Source organism: Anomaloglossus baeobatrachus, chromosome 1, assembly GCF_048569485.1.
Source record: "Anomaloglossus baeobatrachus isolate aAnoBae1 chromosome 1, aAnoBae1.hap1, whole genome shotgun sequence".
In the NCBI taxonomy this organism is placed as follows: domain Eukaryota; kingdom Metazoa; phylum Chordata; class Amphibia; order Anura; family Aromobatidae; genus Anomaloglossus; species Anomaloglossus baeobatrachus.
The window spans coordinates 99709315-99729050 of NC_134353.1; positions in this window are offsets into that span (position 1 = coordinate 99709315).

Sequence of the window (19736 nt, forward strand, 5' to 3'; positions counted from 1 at the left end):
CTGCTCTCTGCACGTGTAGCTCCGTGCACTGGTAACCAAGGTAAATATCGGGTTGGTTACCCGATATTTACCTTAGTTACCAAGCGCAGCATCTTCCACGCGGCGCTGGGTGCTTGTCACTGGTTGCTGGTGAGCTCACCAGCAACTTGTGTAGCGACGCTCCAGCGATCCCTGCCAGGTCAGCTTGCTGGTGGGATCGCTGGAGCGTTGCAGTGTGACATCTCACCAGCAACCTCCTAGCAACTTACCAGCGATCCCTATCGTTGTTGGGATCGCTGGTAAGTTGCTTAGTGTGACTGGACCTTAAGGCGAATGACATTTGTCAGTACAGATAACACAAGGTTAAAAGCAAACAAATCAAGGTCAACAACTGGTTAAGTTAGCAACATAAAATCAGGAACACACCGAAGGGTGCAGTGCGATGGCAAAACCTGTCTAGACAATCAGCACTCATTTATGTTGATGGATAAATGACAGCGTGTAAAAGTCATATAAACACACAATGTGCAGAGAGGACGTCACTAGTTTATAGTGAAGAAAGAAAGCACAGATTATAAGGATCTAATAGCAATAATATTATTATTATTTATTTTATAGCGCACTTCATTTCAGGACACCGTACATATGAGAAAGGTGCAAACAGGATTTTGTTACATATAATAAATAGTACATCACATAATAATAATAATAATACAGAATATGTGTAAAACATAATTATTATAATAGCATAACGAGTATATAAAGATAAAAAAAAGTGCAATAAACATGACTAAGTGAGGGACAGACTGGTCCAGAAGGAGAAAGGCCCAGGCACACAAAGCCCTACAATCTACAAGGAGTGAGGAGGGCATACAGTAGGCGAGGGAGTGTCTCCAGTAGAGTTGAGCGCGGTTCGCGGTTCTCCAGTTCGAGGCTCGAGTGATTTTTGGGGGTGTTCTAGATCGAACTAGAACTCGAGCTTTTTTGCAAAAGCTCGATAGTTCTAGATACGTTCGAGAACGGTTCTAGCAGCAAAAAGCAGGGCTTTTTACAGCTACAGTGTGCAGGAGCCATCGCTGGCAGCCTGCCACAAGCTGGTAACCAAGATAAACATCGGGTATCCAACCAAAGCGCTTTGGTTAGTAACCCGATGTTTATCCTAGTTACGTGCAGGAAGCCCACACTTCCCCGCTCAGCTCACTCCTCCCCCTCCTGCCCGCGGCATGTATTGTACACATACATACACACACACACACACACACACACACACACTCTGCACACATGGTCCTGCTCGGCTTACCTGCGGTGATGAAGTCCCGCCATCCCGACCTCAGCGCTGTCACTGTCCTCCATGGCCGCCGCTTGTCACACCACCTCTCGCTTCCGACCCGAGACTGACTAGCGGTGACGTCACGGGCCTCTCGCGAGACTTGGTGTGAAGGCTCCGGTCATTGAACTCAGTGACAGGGGCTGTCGGCAGTGCTGGAGATCAGCGCAGGTAATGTACCTCGCTCCTGACAGCAGCACTTGTCATCCCCCTGCAGTGACCTGGGCTGACCCATTGATGTTAGCTCAGGTCACTGCATTGCTCTCCCAGCCAATGGGGAACATCCTGCTCTTCATTGACTGGGACAGTGTGGATCGTCATGGCAACCCCTTGGATTACACCGGACCTGGATTTGTTTTTTTTTCTAATAAATTGGTTAAAGAGGGAATGTTTTGGGGAGTGTTTTTTCAAATAAAAATGTGTTTGTCGTCTATTTTTTTTTATTACTGACTGGGTTGGTGATGTCGGGTATCTGATAGACGCCTGACCTCACCAACCCCAGGGTTTGATGCCAGGTGACTTACACATCTGGTATTAACCCCATATATTACCCCGTTTGCCACCGCACCAGGGCGCGGGATGAGCTGGGGCGAAGCACCAGGATTGGCGCATCTAATGGATGCGCCACTTCTGGGGCGGCTGCGGCCTGCTATTTTTAGGCTGGGGAGAGTCCAATAACCATGGACCTCCCTAGTCTGAGAATATCAGGCCCCAGCTGTCTGCTTTACCTTGGCTGGTGATCCAATTTTGGGGGGACCCCTACGTGTTTTTTTTTTTAAATTATTTATTTAATTTAAAATAACAGCGTGGGGTGCCCTCAGTTTTGGATTACCAGCCAAGGTGAGGTTGCCAGCTGTGGTCTGCAGGCTGCAGCCGTCTGCTTTACCTTAGCTGGCTACAAAACTAGGGGGAATCCTACGTCATTTTTTTTTTCATTTTTTTTGGCTAAATACAAAGCTAAGCACCCCTTAGTGTCACATGAAAGGCACCAAAGGATGCTCCACTTTTTCTCCACTTTTTCTCCATTTTTTTCTCCACTTTTTCTCCACTTATTCTCCACTTTTTCTCCATTTTTTTCTCCATTTTTTCTCCACTTATTCTCCATTTTTTCTCCACTTATTCTCCACTTATTCTCCACTTTTTCTCCATTTTTTTCTCCATTTTTTCTCCACTTATTCTCCATTTTTTCTCCACTTATTCTCCACTTATTCTCCACTTATTCTCCACTTTTTCTCCACTTTTTCTCCACTTTTTCTCCACTTTTTTCTCCATTTTTTCTCTACTTATTCTCCATTTTTTCTCTACTTATTCTCCACTTTTTCTCCACTTTTTCTCCACTTTTTCTCCACTTTTTCTCCACTTTTTTCTCCATTTTTTCTCTACTTATTCTCCACTTTTTCTCCACTTATTCTCCACTTTTTCCTCCACTTTTTCTCCACTTTTTCTCCACTTTTTCCTCCATTTTTTTCTCCATTTTTTCTCCACTTATTCTCCACTTTTTCTCCACTTTTTCTCCACTTATTCTCCACTTTTTCTCCACTTATTCTCCACTTTTTCCTCCACTTTTTCTCCACTTATTCTCCACTTATTCTCCACTTATTCTCCACTTATTCTCCACTTATTCTCCATTTTTTCTCCACTTATTCTCCACTCTTTCTCCACTTATTCCTCCACTTTTTCCTCCACTTTTTCTCCACTTTTTCTCCATTTTTTCTCCACTTATTCTCCACTTTTTCTCCACTTATGTAGAAAAAGTGGAGAAAAAGTGGAGAAAAAATGTAGAAAAAGTGGAGAATTTTTTCTCCACTTTTTCTCCACTTTTTCTCCACTTTTTCTCCACTTTTTCTACATTTTTTCTCCACTTTTTCTCCACTTTTTCTACATTTTTTCTCCACTTTTTCTCCACTTTTTCTCCACTTTTTCTACATTTTTTCTCCACTTTTTCTCCACTTTTTCTCCACTTTTTCTACATTTTTTCTCCACTTTTTCTCCACTTTTTCTACATTTTTTCTCCACTTTTTCTCCACTTTTTCTCCACTTTTTCTCCACTTTTTCTACATTTTTTCTCCACTTTTTCTCTACTTTTTCTATGGTCGGTCTACCCATTAGCTCTGCCATGCATACTGTAGCTCTACACCTACTGCACATGTTACTTTATGATTGACATCTCTTTCGTACCAGAGCTGTCTAAGCCTACTCTGACCCCATATTTGTCATTACTATATTGTCCTTGTACTGTATTATGACATTTGTATCATGTGTTTCATTTCTTGCTGTGTTGCAATTTTTTTGCTGCATTGCAATTGTACCTCTACATTGTTCGAGTTTATGTTATTGTTCTCTCACTCTTATGTGATACTGATTATTGTCATTTTTCATGATTACATGCAGATAAGTCCAATCTGACGAAGGCTCAGGCCGAAACGTCATTTGTAACTTGTTTTGGACAAAAACATATATGCTTATGAAAAATTTTTTTTTTCTTAATACCGACCAATAAAGAGTGATTTTGCATTACTATCCGTTGTGACTTACTGACTTAGTCTGGGAGATTTAGAGTGCCGAGGTTAATCACTAATTTTATCTATTATTTCCTCTGAGCACCTATATACCAGTGAGCAGAGCTTCCTCTACAGTAGTTCTCCTGATTAGGCATGCCCTTACCTCATGAGCAGGGCATTGCAGCTTTGGTAGCAACCATTACGACATGGACTCTGCTGCTGTGGACCCGAGAAGAGTGAGTGCAGATTCATTGCACCCACACTCCTCACATGAAGGGTCCGCACTCCTAGAAAATGGGGGATACGTTCCCTGAGTGTCTCCCCCCCATATTCTAGACGGTCCAGAGTCGTCGTGGGACCCCTTTATTTTTTTTCTTACAATAAATTGGTGAAAGAGGAAATGTTTTGGGGACTGTTTTTTCAAATAAATTTCTTTTGTCGATTTTGTTTTTTTTTTTTGTTAGTACTGACAGTTTATGATGTTGGGTATCTAATAGACGCCATGACATCACAAACTGCTGGGCTTGATCTCAGGTGACTTTACAGCTAGTATCAACCCGATTTATTACCCCGTTTGCCACTGCACCAGGGCACGGGATGAGCTGGGGTGAAGCGCCAGGATTGGCGCATCTAGTGGATGCGCCACGTCTGGGGTGCCTGCGGCCTGCTATTTTTAGGCTGTGAAGGCCCAATAACTATGGACCTTCCCACCCTGAGAATACCAGACCACAGCTGTCCGCTTTACCTTGGCTGGTGATCCAATTTGGGGGGGACCCTACTTTTATTGTGTAATTATTAATATTTATAAAATAATTATAAAAAAGAGCCTGAGGGGACCTCCACATTGGATCCCCAACCACGGTAAAGCTGCCAGCTGTGGTTTTCAGGCTACAGCCGTCTGCGTTACCCTAGCTGGCTATCAAAAATGGGGGGACCCAACGTCATTTTTTTTTTAACTATTTTTTAAATAGAAAAAATTAATGGGCTTCCCTGTATTTTGATTGCCAACCAAGGTAACGGCAGGCAGATGGGGGTGGCAACCCATAGCTGTCTGCTTTATCTGCGCTGAGAATCAAAAATACCGCGGAGCGCTACGTCATTTTTTTAAAGATTTATTTTTACAGCACTGTGATGTCCAGCAATCAAAATACAGGGAAGCCCATTTTGTTTTTAGTTATTTAAATAAATAATTAAAAAAAATATATATGGGCTCCTGCTGCATTTTTTGTATTGCTAGCTAAGGGTAATCCAAGCAGCTACTGGCTGCTAACCCCCCACTGCTTGATGTTACCTTCAATGGCAATGGAAAATCCAGGGAAGCATTTTTTATTTTTTTTGCCAAAAAACTACAAAAAAAGGACGTGAGCTTCGCCATATTTTTGTATGCTAGCCAGGTATAGCAGGCAGGTGCTGGAAGAGTTGGATACAGTGCCAGAAGATGGCGCTTCTATGAAAATGCCATTTTCTGAGGCGGCTGCAGACTGCAATTCGCAGCAGTGGGGCCCAGAAAGCTCAGGCCAACCTGTGCTGCGGATTCCAATCCCCAGCTGCCTAGTTGTGAAATTCATGAAATAATAAAAAAAGGGCTTCCCTTTATTTTTGGTTCTCAGCCGGGTACAAATAGGCAACTGGGGGTTGGGGGCAGCAGTACCTGCCTGCTGTACCTGGCTAGCATACAAAAATATGGCGAAGCCCACATAATTTTTTCAGGGGGCAAAAAACTTCTGCATACAGTCCTGGATGGAGTACGCTGAGCCTTGTAGTTCTGCAGCTGCTGTCTGTCTGGAGAAGAGCAGACAGCAGCTGCAGAACTACAAGGCTCAGCATACTCCATCCAGGACTGTATGCAGAATTTTTTTGCCAACCAAAAAAATGACGTGGGCTTCGCCATATTTTTGTATGCTAGCCAGGTACAGCAGGCAGCCACGGGCTGCCTCCAACTCCCAGTTGCCTATTTGTACCCGGCTGGGAACCAAAAATATAGGGAAACCCGTTTTTTTTTAATTATTTCACTTATTTCATGAAATAATTAAAAAACAAATGACGTGGGCTTCGCCCCATTTTTGTGTCCAGCCGGGTACAACTAGGCAGCTGGGGATTGGAATCCGCAGCACAGGCTAACCCGAGGTTTCTGGGCGCCTCTGCTGCGGATTTCAGTCCGCAGCCGTCCCAGAAAATGGCGCTCTCATAGAAGCGCCATCATCTGGCGCTATATCCAACTCTTCCAACAGCCCTGGAGCCGGGTGGCTTGTTGGGTAATCATGAGTTAATACTGGCTTTGTTTTACTAGCCAGTATTAAGCCAGAGATTCTTAATGTCAGGCACGTTTGACCCGGCCATTAAGAATCTCCAATAAAGGGTTAAAAAAAACACCACACAGAGAAAAAATACTTTAATAGAAATAAATACACAGACACATTAGAGACTCCATCTTTATTACCCCCTGTCAGCCCTCCACGATCCTGCTCTTCTGTCTTCTTTCTAGTGTAGTAGTAGTGACGATTGTAGTGAGGAAGGATGAGGTTCACCAGCTCATCACTTGGGGCTGGGGAACCTCATCCTCACTACAATGCTCACTACAATCGTGCAGCCTTCACTCCGTGAGTGAACAGTGCTGGCTGTCAGCGGTAACAGCGGTACCGCTGACAGACGCGTTACCATAGCAATGGTGCTCTCGGAGCCGCGGTTAGCGGTGACGTCACCGCTAACTGCGTTGCTATGGCAACGGTGATCTCCGTTAATGACCGGCTGTGTCAGCCGGTCCCTAACGGAACGGGGAGTCGACCGTGTGGTAGAGCATGTCGCCGGTACACGGCGATACACATATGTGCACCGTGTACCGGAGAGATGCACTCGCAGGTCCTACATGACGTGTCATAGTCATGTGACCAGTCTGTAGCCAATGAGATAATAGCCACGTGACTGGTCACATGGCTATTTTGACGTCACGATAGGTCCTGCATCTCTGCTGGCAGTGCCGGTCGCCGGGAGGATTCAGCGATCATCGGATGGAATAGCGGCAGGAGACAGAGTGCAGAAGGGATCGCGGGGACCGGTAAGTGTTATGGCAATGTTTATTAACTGTTTGTGTACATTTATCATGCATTTTTATGTGTTTGTTATTGCCTCCCATTATAGCCTATACGTTCGAGTTCGAACGTCGAACGTTCGACGAACTGAACTCGAACGGGACCTCCGTTCGGCGAACCGCCTCGAGCCGAACCGGGACCAGTTCGCTCATCTCTAGTCTCCAGCTGCACAAGTACTTTCAGACACCATTACATTTTTATTATTTTTTGTACAAATGTTACCATTTTGCAATTCTTGACGTTCTTTAGCTGGAAAATGGTAATCTACGGTCCCGTATCCATGATCAATTCCTTTACTCAGTTTTGCAGCTTCTAGATTGGGAACAGGATTAGCAACGTAGGGAATTCAAAGGGTACTTAAGGTTTGCAAAAATTTATGTGGACGGCAACTGGGGTTGTATTCACACAAGGGGCTCAGCAGTCCTTTGGTGATTTGCCTCTAGAGAGCAATGGAGGAGAGACTGGTGGCAGTGATCCTGGCTGGGTGTGTGGTCTTTGTATGTGGAAGCCATACCTGTGAGTAGGCCATCCTGCACACCAGAACTCTTCCGCAGGGGAGTCTTCGACACAGACTAGGAATGCTTTTTCAACAGTCTTTTACTACAAGTTTCACACAGTACTTCCAATATATTTGATACTGGAGACACAGGACACGTTCTGTACAGCAGAGGAGGAGGAGATAGATTAAAGATTTTGAAAAAATTGGAAATGCAGTGGATTTATAAGTTAAAAGCTTTAAAACCCAATGGATTAAATGTTGATTTTAAGGTTGGTAATTTGTTATCAACCTGATGTCCTTTGTGGATATGTTCTTATTTTCTGAAACAGAATATGTTCATAATGCATTCTTTACACAATGAGAAACCAAGGGAAAAATTGTGAAAACATACCCTGCTGTAACTAAATAAAAGCATAGTGCATATAAACATAGGGTACTTAGTAAACACTGTTTTTGATCAAAAAAAGCATAAAGCTATCCCACCAACGCCAAGGTGTACCCAGTTGGGATAGTACCTACACTCTCTAATATTAAAACCTTACCTTGGGTCTAAAATAGGCCTCAATGTGGCCTATGTGGAGTCCCAATATGGCTATAGCAGCTACCGTACATGCGCGAGTGGGGGAGATAGCCAGGATATGAATGCACGTGTGTCTGACAATCACACTGCGATATGCATACTCTGGGATTTACAACGTGAAAGGGGTGAATCAGAAGCCTTTTAGGATGAACAGGTGTGAGTTAATTGTTCATGTACAATAAGGCTATGTGCGCACGTAGCGTTCTGTCCCTGCAGAAATTTCTGCAGCGATTTGAACAGCACACGTGCGCTTCAAATCGCTGCAGAAAGAGTCGGTAATGAAAAAAAAAAAGCCGATTTCATGCGCTCTGAGTGCAGCCCCTCCCATAGACAGAGCAGGGGATGCATGCAGAGCGCACGGAATAAGTGACATGTCACTTCTTAGAACGCGTGTTTCGGGCAGCAGCCGAAGCGCTGCGCTCTAATACGCCACGAGCGCACGTCTCCTGCATAATCTTCATAGATTATGCTGTGGACGCAGGACGCATGTGTGACGTCCTGGACTATCCAGGTCGTCCCAGGTATTCACACACACAACATCACACCCCTTCCAGTTAGGTAACAGCTGTCAAACACAAAAACCTTGTCACCACCCTCCAGGTTTGATATCCAAACTAGGGGGGGTGGAGCCAGGCGATTGTCCCCACCCACCGAGGAGTTCACAGGTCTGGAGGCGGGAAAACAGAGAGTAGTAGTCTGGCTCTGGAAGAGTCAAGTTCAAGAGAGTTGAGGGAGGTTGTGTCCAGAAGCAGACCTGTGCTCAGGCCTGCCAAAGTCTACTCCGGTGGCTGGGTTGGAGCCCAATCACCATTGGCAAGGAGGCAGACGGTAGTGGGAATACGACCGGTGGAACCGTAAGGGACCGGGGCAGGGTAGTGGCCCGCCGTAACCGAACCGGGGAGCCAACTGGATACTGGAGCACCAGGCAGGGTACTCAGACCCCGAACTAGGCTATAAGCTACCACCATAGTCAAATCAACTGATTGCGGTCTGGACCTCAGGGGTTCATTCCCACCTAAGTCCCGATTGAAGGCAACAGCCCAACCATTCCGGATAAGTGCCACCGCCAAAGGCAAGAGATCCAAAGGGCCAGCGTCTGCGGGCAAACGGGCTCCTACGACACTTATACGCCGGGAAGCGGACTACCGGTGCCCAGGCACAGGAGTCAAGATTCACACACAGGTGCAGGAGAAAGGCGGACACTACCAACCTAACAGGAAAAGCTGCAGCCGGCTGCGGGCCCCGTTCATCACTCCGTTTGGTTTACCAGTGACTCCAGTGTCTTGTATCAGAGTGAGTACACCAGTGCCATCAGGCACCGCACCGTGCTGCACCGCAACACTGCGCCCTGCACCCCGGCCCCCGCAACCGGGCCCCGGGACCAACATCCCCTACCCACGGAGGGGTCAACACCAGCTGCGCCACTACACCGCTCCCGGGAGTCCCCGCACCTTCACCGCAGCGGTGTTGTCCACGATCACCACAACCCATGGGTGGCATCACGAACTATCATTCCAAAACCAAATACCCGCATCCCTCGCATGTAGCGCCAACCCCCTTGCAGAGCGAAGTGACCCCTGGGTCCGTGAGAGGCTCGAGCCACCACCCGCAGTACACGAGCACGGATCCGAGCGGCTCGGCGGCCGCAGCCGAGGCCGCGGGGCGGTACACATGCAGTTACGGTGCAGTGCAGATCGCAGCGTAACTGCATGCAAATACGCAACGTGCACACATAGCCACATGTATAAGGTTAAAATACCTGTATTCTGTATTTGATATGTTAAACAAAAGTTTATGTTATTTGGATATGACGTATGTTATGTCAATGCTTGTATTTATAACTTTTTGGAACTATTGCTTTAATGAGATTTATAATTAGTGAGGGTATAAAAACCCTCACTGGAGTGCATTTTGTTGTACTGCATGACAAAAGTCACTTGTGACTGAAACGTTGCTGTATCCTATGGGCCAATAAAAGGCTTTTTTCTTTCAAGTTGAAGCTGAGTGCTGCCTTCATTTTTTTATACCCACTAGTACAGCTTTCCCCATTCTAAATACTATTGACTTGTCCCGCTCAACGCCGAGGATGAGGCAGCGAGCGGAGATAATGTCGCGGGCGGAGGAGGGGATGCTGCGCTCTCCCACTGCTCGGGTCCGGCCGCTGCTGCTGCGGCTGCTCGGTGGTGGCTCGAGCAGTGGGCCGGATCCTGGGGACTCGAGTGGCGCTCCTCGCCCGTGAGTGAAAAGGGGGGGATTGGATTGATTGTGGGGATTTATTGTCCGTGACGCCACCCACGGTTGTGGTGATATCGGTGACACCACCGCTGCTCTTGACGGGGATCCCGGGAGCGATGACAGGGAGCAGCTTTGTTGTTATTTCTCCCCTCCGTGGGTAGGGGGTTGGTTGTCCCGGGGCCCGGTGATGGGGTAGGGATGGATGGCAGGCGGGTTACGGGGCCTGGCGAGGTGCAGGGTCGCAGGGGGCAGCGATGTGCCGCACGGCACGGTGGTACTCACTCAGCCCAATGATGCACACAGAGTCTCTGCTGAAACAAACGGCTGGATGGACGGGTCCCACAGGCGGTTGTGGTGTTTTTCCCCTGACCCCAGGTTGGTAATGTAAGTCCTTTCCTGCACCTTCCGTACGCTCCTCCTGCGCTCCGGTTTTCAGCTGGCTCCCCGATTCAGTACCGGTGGGCCACCGCCCAGCCCCGTTCCACCAACTGTCTGCCCGGCTCCCTGCAGACGGCCACTACCGTCTGCCTCACTCTCTACACGGGGGCCCTAGGCTCCAACCCAGGCCCCAGTCTGCGTCTGCCTCTCTGCAGACCTCCTCTCTCTTCCTCTCCTAGACTTGTCTGAACCTGCTTCCTGCCTCAGGCCAGCTAGACTCTTCGGTGGGCGTGCCTATCTGCTTGACTCCGCCCACCTAGTGTGTCTGTCTGAACCCGAGGGAAGGAATCAGGTTTCACTGGGGGTGTCTGCTGTGAACTGCTGGGGGTGGGGGTGTGTGTGTGTTGTTACCTGTGGCCCCTGGCTTGTCCAGGGTGACACAATAACACATACCAGGGAGAGGTGGATGCACTGCAAGTCATCAGGCAAGGCTCCAGACATCGGGCAGAGGTCGTCATACACCGGACATCGGGTAAGGCTCCAGACATTGGGCAGAGATCGTCAGACACCGGACATCGGGCATGGCTCCAGAGATCAAGCAGGGTGGTGCAAACACAGACCGCAGCAGGGTGGTGAAGGCACAGACTGCAGCAGGGCGGTGAAGGCACAGACCACAGCAGGGCGGTGAAGGCACAATCCGCAGCAGGGCGTTGCAGGCACAAACCGCAGCAGTGCAATGCAGGCAGAGACTAAAGCAGGGCAGTGCAGGCAAAGCGGGCTTGGACCGCAGCAGGTTAAAGCAGGCACAGCAGACTTGGACCGCATCAAGGCAATGCAAGTGTGACGCCCTGGCAAAACCAGGTAGTCACAAAAGTTGAACATCCTCCTTGTTACCACCAAAACTCACACTTAGGTATACCACACAGCCATTAAACCCTAGCCACCCCCTCATGATAATAGGGACACACCAGTGGGCGGGATCAGGTGGATGAGAACGCCCACCTAGGGGCCTGAGGTGTCAGAGGCGGGAACACAACAGTGAAGTCCTGACAGTTGAAGCTGACAGCTGTAGTGGAGAGAGATGAAGTTTGAGTTTAAAGTGGAGTGAAGTTCTAGTTGGAGTCAAGTACAGACTGTGCAGTGCAGTCAGGGGTAGGAGCCCTTGGACTACCAGGCTAGGTGGCAGACAGTGAACAGGGCCACATGCGACGGAGATCCGGGTGCAGGAGACCTAAAGTGGACCAGGACAGGGTTGTAGCCCGCTGATGACGACAGCGGGAATCCGGTCCAGAGGCCGTGTGCAGTCGGGGTGCCTAGACCCTAGGGCGAGGAAGGTTGCAAGCCCCCTCTCCAATTAACCAACCCGGGATAAGATTCCAGACTTTGTCCCACTAACTGCCCAGATAGAGCAAAACGGAAGCCCAACGCAGGGGATAGGGTGTCCGTCAGAACCCACTGAGATCCCAAGGGTCAGCTTTCGCGGGCCACAGCTCCCAACACACACAGAACCGGGAGTGGACTTCTCCGTTACATGCGAAGCCGTCCAAAAGGAAAGACAAACACAAAGTGCAGGAGGAAGGGACACCTGTTCATTAACCTGGGTGCGGGACCCGAATGCAGCCTCCTAAGGCAGCCGGCCACTGGCAACTTGGTTTACTACTGGACTTGTGTGAAATTACTGAACTGTGAGTACACCATTGTCCCCTGGTCCAGCCCGGCGCGCCACCTCCAGCAGCCATCACTCTCGCGTACCGACACAGGGCCCCGGGACTACACCTCCCCTACCTGTGGAGGGGATACCATCTTGCTGCCCCGCTCCATCAGCCTCGGGCACCCCATCACCAGGCAGCGGCGATGCCACCATCCCTCACCGCAACCCACGGGTGGCGTCACAGACACAATTGCCCTGTAAATATCCCCTTTTCGATGGTTGTGAGGACGGGTGGCCGTGCGAGCCTGGGTCCGGTCACCACTCGAGCCGCAGCAGCGAACCCGGATTCGAGCAAGCCCCCGAGAGAGAGAGAAGCGGCAGCGGCCCCCGCCCTGGTGCAGGTACAGCAAGCTTGAACTGCAGCAGAGTGGTGCAGGCACAGCAGGCTTGAACCGCAGTAGGGTGGAGCAGGAACAGCAGTTGTGGACTGTAGCAGGGTGGTGCAGTAACAGCAGGAACTCCGGACTTCAGGGTCAAAACACAAACAGGACTTTATTTACAAGTACAAGACACAGCAGTGTTACAGGAACAGGACACAGAAACTGGTACCAGGGGAAAACATGTACAGGACAGGTCCAGGGCATACATCAGCATGCCAGAACTCTTAGCGGTCAAGACCGGTGCTGGATATTCCAACTGGGTAGGGGGAACAAGAGTGCAGGGGCATTGGCGCTAGGATGCACCAGCTCGCCGGCGTAAGTAAAGAACCAGAACGCCAAAGCTACAGTATCCCTCTTCTCAAGCCCCCTCAAGAAAAACAAAAATCCCAAAAAACTCAAGAGGGTCATGGGAAAGTCCTGCAGTACACATAGGCTCAGCAGAGTCCATGGCCGAGCAATCTGTCATGCTCAATGCCAGGGATGAGGCGGCGCGCAGTGATAGTGTGGCGCCCTGGACAAGCCAGGTCGTCACAGGTACTACACCAGCACACCCTACACCCCGGCTAGGCACACCAAAGCCAAACACAAAATCCTTGTTGCCTTCCTCCAGGGGCTGATGTCCACACCAGGGGGTGGGCCAGGCGGTTGGTCCCGCCCACCGAGGAGTTCACAGTCCTGGAGGCGGGAAAAGTAGACAGATCAGTTTTGGAGAGGAAAGTGGTAGCAGAGGAGACTGACCGTGTCCGGGTGTGTGGCCTGGGCACTCAGCAAGGTTGGCAGACGGTGGTGACCGTCTGCAGGAGAGGCTAATCGGAGCAAACTGTATGGACCGTGGACGGGCGGTGGCCCGGCGGTACCGGATCGGAGAGTAAAGAGAAGCCAGCATCATCCAGCAGGGCCTACGGACCCCGACCAGGCTAGGAGTTGCCGTAAAACCGGTCAAATCCGTTAGCGAAGGGAACCTCCGGGGTTTCCCAGCAGCCAAGATCCGATTGAAGGCAACAGCTCACACAGTAGAGGGAAACACAGTCACCGCCAAGGCTACAGTTCCCAGGGCCAGAGCCTGCGGGCAAGAGGGGCTCCCTCAGCATCCATCCAAGCTGGAGAGCGAGTTACCGGTGGGAATCCATTGGAACCATAACACAACACAGGTGCAGGGAAAGGCAGTCACCATCAACCGGCCGGGAGGAGAACCACCGCAGCCGCCTGTGGGACCCGTCCATCCAGCCGTTTGTTTGACCAGAGACTCTGTGTGAATTACTGGCTGAGTGAGTACCACAGCGCTGCCCCTGTGACCCTGCACCTCACCAGGCCCCGTAACCCTCCTGCCATCCCTAAAACCCTCACCGGGGCCCCGGGACAACCAACCCCCTACCCACGGAGGGGAGAACCAACATCCAAGCTGCTCCCTGTCATCGCTCCCGGGATCCCCGTCCAGAGCAGCGGTGGTGTCACAACCTCACCACAACCGTGGGTGGCGTCACGGACAATATCCCCAAACCACACACCAACCCCCTTTGACTCACGGGCGAGGAACGCCGCTCAAGTACACGGGATCCGGCCCACCGCTCGAGCCACCACCGAGCAGCAGCAGCCGGACCCGAGCAGTGGGTGAGCGCAGCGTCCCCTCCTCCGCCCACGACAATAGCACATCCCAGGGAGAGATGGACCCACTGGACCACAGGGGGACCCGGACCAACTAGGCAAGGGAAGAACAGAATCCAGGGACTGTGGCAGTTGATCCAAGGCCAGGAAGCCATTATTTTGCTTATTTGGAAGTAGGCTTAGGATTATTATCGTGCTTAAAGATGAAATTCCTCTTCAATTACAGCTTTTTAGTAGAGCCTGATGGTTTTGTTGCAAAACTGAATATTTGTAATTGTTCATAATTCTTTACTTGACTAAAATGTCAGATACAGCTGTCGAAAAACAGCCCCAAACATAATGTTGCCTTCACCATGCTTCACTGTGAGTATGGTGTTCTTTTAGTGAGGAGAAATGATGATTTTGCACCAAACAAGCCTTTAAGGATCATAGCCAAAAAGTTCAACCATGATCTCATCAGACCATAACACGTTTTTCTATATGCATCTGTGTCGCCCGGGGACCAGGGGTACTCAGATCCGGGCCACGGGGTCACTTCTGTGGGTATCACGGTGGCGTGACCCGGTCTGTGATCCCAGGCTCCACAGTAAAAGGGGATTTGGTAAGGGAGATTGTCCGTGACGCCACCCACGGTTGTGGTGAGATTGGAACACCACCACTGCTCTGGACGGGGATCCCGGGAGTGATGGTATGGAGCAGCTAGGATGTTGTTTCTCCCCTCCGTGGGTAGGGGGTTGGTTGTCCCGGGGCCCGTTGATGGGGTAGGGATGGATGGCAGGCCGGGTGCAGGGCCTGGTGAGGTGCAGGGTCGCAGGGGCAGCGCTGTGCCGCACGGCACGGTGGTACTCACTCAGCCAGAAATCAGGACACAGTTCTTAGTAAAACACTCGTGTGGATGGACGGGTCCCACAGACGCTGCGGTGTTTTCCCCTGACCCAGTTTGGTGGTGTAAGTCCTTTCCTGCACCTTCCGTACACTCCTCCTGTGCTCCGGCTTCCAGCTGGCTCCCCGATTCAGTACCGGTGGGCCACCGCCCAGCCCCGGCTACCTACGGTTCCACCAACTGTCTCCCCGGCTCCCTGCAGACGGCCACTACCGTCTGCCTGTCTCTCTGCTGCACGAGGGCCCTAGGCTCCAATCCTAGGCCCCAGTCTGCGTCTGCCTCTCTGCAGACCTCCTCTCTCTTCCTCTCCTAGGACTTGACTGGGCTTGTTTCCTGCCTCAGGCCAGCTAACTCCTGGGTGGGCGTCTCCATCTCCTGACTCCGCCCACATGGTGTGTCAGTCTGAGCCCGAGGAAAGGAATCAAGTTTCACTGGGGATGTCTGCTGTGAAACTGCTGGGGGTGAGGGTGTGTGTGTGTTGTTGCCTGTGGCCCCTGGCTTGTCCAGGGCGCCACACATCTAGTCGCATTCTGTCCGGGAGAATGCATATTGCATACTTGCAGACAAATGACCGCTGTTCCCAGATTTGAGAGTGCGTGTTGTGTGAGGATTCACAAGTCTGTAGTCACAGAGTGACACAGAGTGAGCAGACTTGTGGATTTAGACCAGACAACCCCTTTAACCCCATAGCGACGGCCTAACGTCTCAAGACGTCGGAAAAACAGGGTACTTATTCTGTTCCGACGTCTTGAGACGTCAGGCCGGAAAAAGCTTGTAGCGCCCCCCAGTGACGAAAAATCTCGGGGGTTTCAGCTACCGGAGGTAGCTGAGACCCCAAGATTATGAATCGGGGTGTTTTTTTTGGACCCCGTTAATGCGATTGCCGGTATACACCGTATACCGGCGACAACATTAAAAAAAAAAAAATGGCCGGTAAAATTGATTTATTTCTCATCTGACGTGATCAAACATGTCAGATGAGAAATAAATATGAGCCCTTAGTGCCCCCAAAGCCCCCGGTACCGGAGAGTCCCCCCACCACCCCTACCCCCCCTCCGGAAAATCCAAGATGGCGCCGACGCGCGCTGAAAACTCCCGCCGCCGCCGGCTCTGCATTCATTTCCCTCCGATCTGAAATGATCAAACATTTCAGATCGGAGGGAAATGTCCTCCCCCTGACCCCTCCTCCGGTACACCGGAGATCTCTGGTCCCCGGAGCCCCCTCCGGTTCTCCAGATCCCCCTCCCCCCTCCCCACTCCGGAGCGTGGAAGATGGCGGCCGCATTCATCCTGCTCTTTCTGCCGCATGTGACACGTCACATGCGACAGAAAGGTGTCCCGCTAGGTCACCCCCGGTCACCCCCCCCCAGCCCCCGGTCTTACGTTACCTGGCTGCTGGTGCTCCGGCCCCGCGATCACGCCGCCTCCTTCTTTGAAAGCTGGCGGCGCATGCGCAGACAGCGGCTGTCAGCTGGATCCCTGCAAGCAGGGATGCTGACGTCGCTACTGCACAGGCTGCTCCACTGTGGACCGGGGGAGGGTGAGTGCGGTAATCTGCAGCCACACTCCTCACATGGAGAGACTGCTGTTCTAGAAAATGGGGGGTACGTTCTGTGAGTGTGCCCCTCATATTCTAGAATGAGGTTACTGCAGGTCACTCTGCCCTAGGTTGGACCGGGGCAGTGTGAGTGCAGTATTCTCAGATTACTGCACCCACACTGCTCATGGAGAGCTTGCTCTTCCAGAAAATGGGGGATACGTTCCCTGAACGTGCCCCCCATATTCTAGAAGATCCAGAGTCGGCGAGGGACCTCCAAAATGGATTACAGCGACCGAAATTTATTTATTTTCAATAAATTGGTAAAAGAGGAATGTTTCGGGGAGTTTTTTTTTCAAATACATTTTTTTTTTGTCTTTATTTTTTTCTATTACTTGACTGGGTTAGTAATGTCGGGTATCTGTTCAGATACCGTGACATCACTAACCCCAGGGCTTGATGCCAGGTGACATTACAGCTGGTATCAACCCCATATATTACCCCGTCTGCCACCGCACCAGGGCGCGGGATGAGAAGGAGCGAAGCGCCAGGATTGGCGCATCTAATGGATGCGCCACTTCTGGGGCTGCTGCGGCCTGCTATTTTTAGGCTGGGAAGAGTCCAATAACCATGGCTCTTCCCACCCTGAGAATACCAGACCCCAGCTGTCCGCTTCACCTTGGCTGGTGATCTAATTTGGGGGGGACCCCACGTTTTTTTTTTTTTTTAAAAAAAACGCCTGGGGAGCCCTCCAAATTGATCACCAGCCAAGGTGAAGCTGTCAGCTGTGGTTTGCAGGCTACAGCTGTCTGCTTTACCCTAGCTGGCTATAAAAAATAGGGGGGACCCAACGTCGTTTATTTTAATTATTAATTTTTTGGGGGGCTAAATACAAGGCTAGGCACCCTTTAGTGCCACATGAAAGGCACTAAAGGGCGCCAGCTTAGAATATGCAGGGGGTGGGACGTTATATTTGTTTGACATCTATCCATTCATCCATTGTAGCATTTTAGGCTGTGCGTCCACAATCGGGATTTGCAGCGTTTTGGGCGCAGAGTGTTTTCCCTGCGTCCATAGCGCTGCGTTGTGCAGTAGAAGCACAGTGGAAGGATTTTTAGAAATCCCATGCCCACTGTGCTTCTTTTCTCTGCAGCATAAACCGACCTATGGCGTGGCTTCCCGAGCCTCAGCATGTCAATTTATGCTGCGGAGATGAGTGTTCTCTGCAGGTAGCATAGAGCTCCACAGCGGCCTGAACCCAAATCGTGGGCATGGGCAGCTGCGTTCTCCCGTGGACAACACTCACATCTCTGCAGGAAGGCTGACACTGTATACTAGACGCCGTGTCGCTGGATCATGGCCACATAGCCTAAAAGTGAGACATTTGTTGCTACAGCAACATTTTTGTGAAGTACCTGTGGATTCAAAATGCTTACTATACTCCTGAATAAAATCCAGTTTCCAAAATGGGGTCACTTGTGGGGGGTTTCTGCTGTATAGGTACCCAAGGGGCCCTGCAAATGTGACATGGTGCCCGCAATTTATCTCAACTTTTCCAGAATTCAAATGGTACGCCTTCCATTCCAAGCCCTCCCATTTATCCAAACAGAGGTTTTTGGCCACATGTGGGGTATCCCTGTGCTCATAAGACATTGGATAACAACCTGTTGGGTCCACGGTTTGTTGTTGTCTCTTGAAAAAGTGAGAAATTTGATGCTGAAGCAACATTTTTATGAAAAAAATGAAAATTTTCAATATGGCAACCTAAGCTTATCAAATTCTGTGAAGTATTCGTGGATTCAAACTGCTCACTATACACCTAGATAAAAGCCTTGAGGTGTCTTGTTTCCAGAATGGAGTCACTTGTGGGGGACAGCCACTGTTTAGGCACCTCAGGGGCTCTCCAAATGCAACCTGGCGTCCGCTATTGATTCCAGCCAATTTTGCACTCAAATGGCACTCCTTCCCTTCCGAGCCCTGCCATGCGCCCAAACAGTTGATTTCCACTACATATAAGGTATCGCCAAACTCAGGAGAAATTGCAGAATAAATGTTATGCTGAATTTTTTCCTTTTACTCTTGTAAAAAAAAAAGCTACCTGGTTGAAATAACAATTTTGTGGTAAAATTTTATTATTTTTTTTTCATTGCTCAACGTTATAAAATTCTGTGAAGCACCTGAGGGTTCAGGGTACTCACCAAACATCTAGATAAATTCCTTGAGGGGCCTAGTTTCCAAAATGGGGTCACTTGTGCGGGGTTTCTGCTGTTTAGGTACCTTAGGGGTCCTCCAAATGTGACATGGTGCCCGCAATCTTTTTCAGCCAAATTTCCTTTCAAAAATTCAAATATTGCTCCTTTCGTTCCAAGCCCTCCCATTTGTCCAAACAAAGGTTTCAGACCACATGTGAGGTATCACCGCGCTCATAAAAAAGTGGTTAACAAACCTTGAGGTCAAATTTTTGGAATTACCTCTTGAAAAAGTGAGAAAATTGATGCTAAAGCAACATTTTTGAGAAAATTATTAAAATTTTCAATATGACAACGTAACGTTAACAAAATCTGTGAAGTACCTGTGGATCTAAAATGCTCACTATACCCCTAGATAGAAGCCTTGAGGGGTCTAGTTTCCAAAATGGCGTCACTTGTGAGGGGTTTCTTCTGTTTAGGTACCTTAGCGGACCTGTAAATGCAACATGGTGCCCGCAATCTATTTCAGCCAAATTTGCTTTCCAAAATTCAAATATTGCTCCTTCTGTTCCGAGCCCTCCCATTTGTCCAAACAGAGGTTTCTGACCACATGTGGGGTATCGGCGCGCTCATAAGAAAGTGGGGAACAAGTTTTGGGGTCCATTTTGTTGTGTTATTTCTTCTAAAAGTGAATAAATTTGGGTTAGAGCAACATTTTTAGGTAAAATTTAATTTTTGCTTTTTTTCATTCCACATTGCTTTTGTTCATGTGAAGCACCTGAAGGGTTAATAAACTTCTTGAATGTGGTTTTGAGTACTTTGGGGGGTGCAGTTTTTATAATG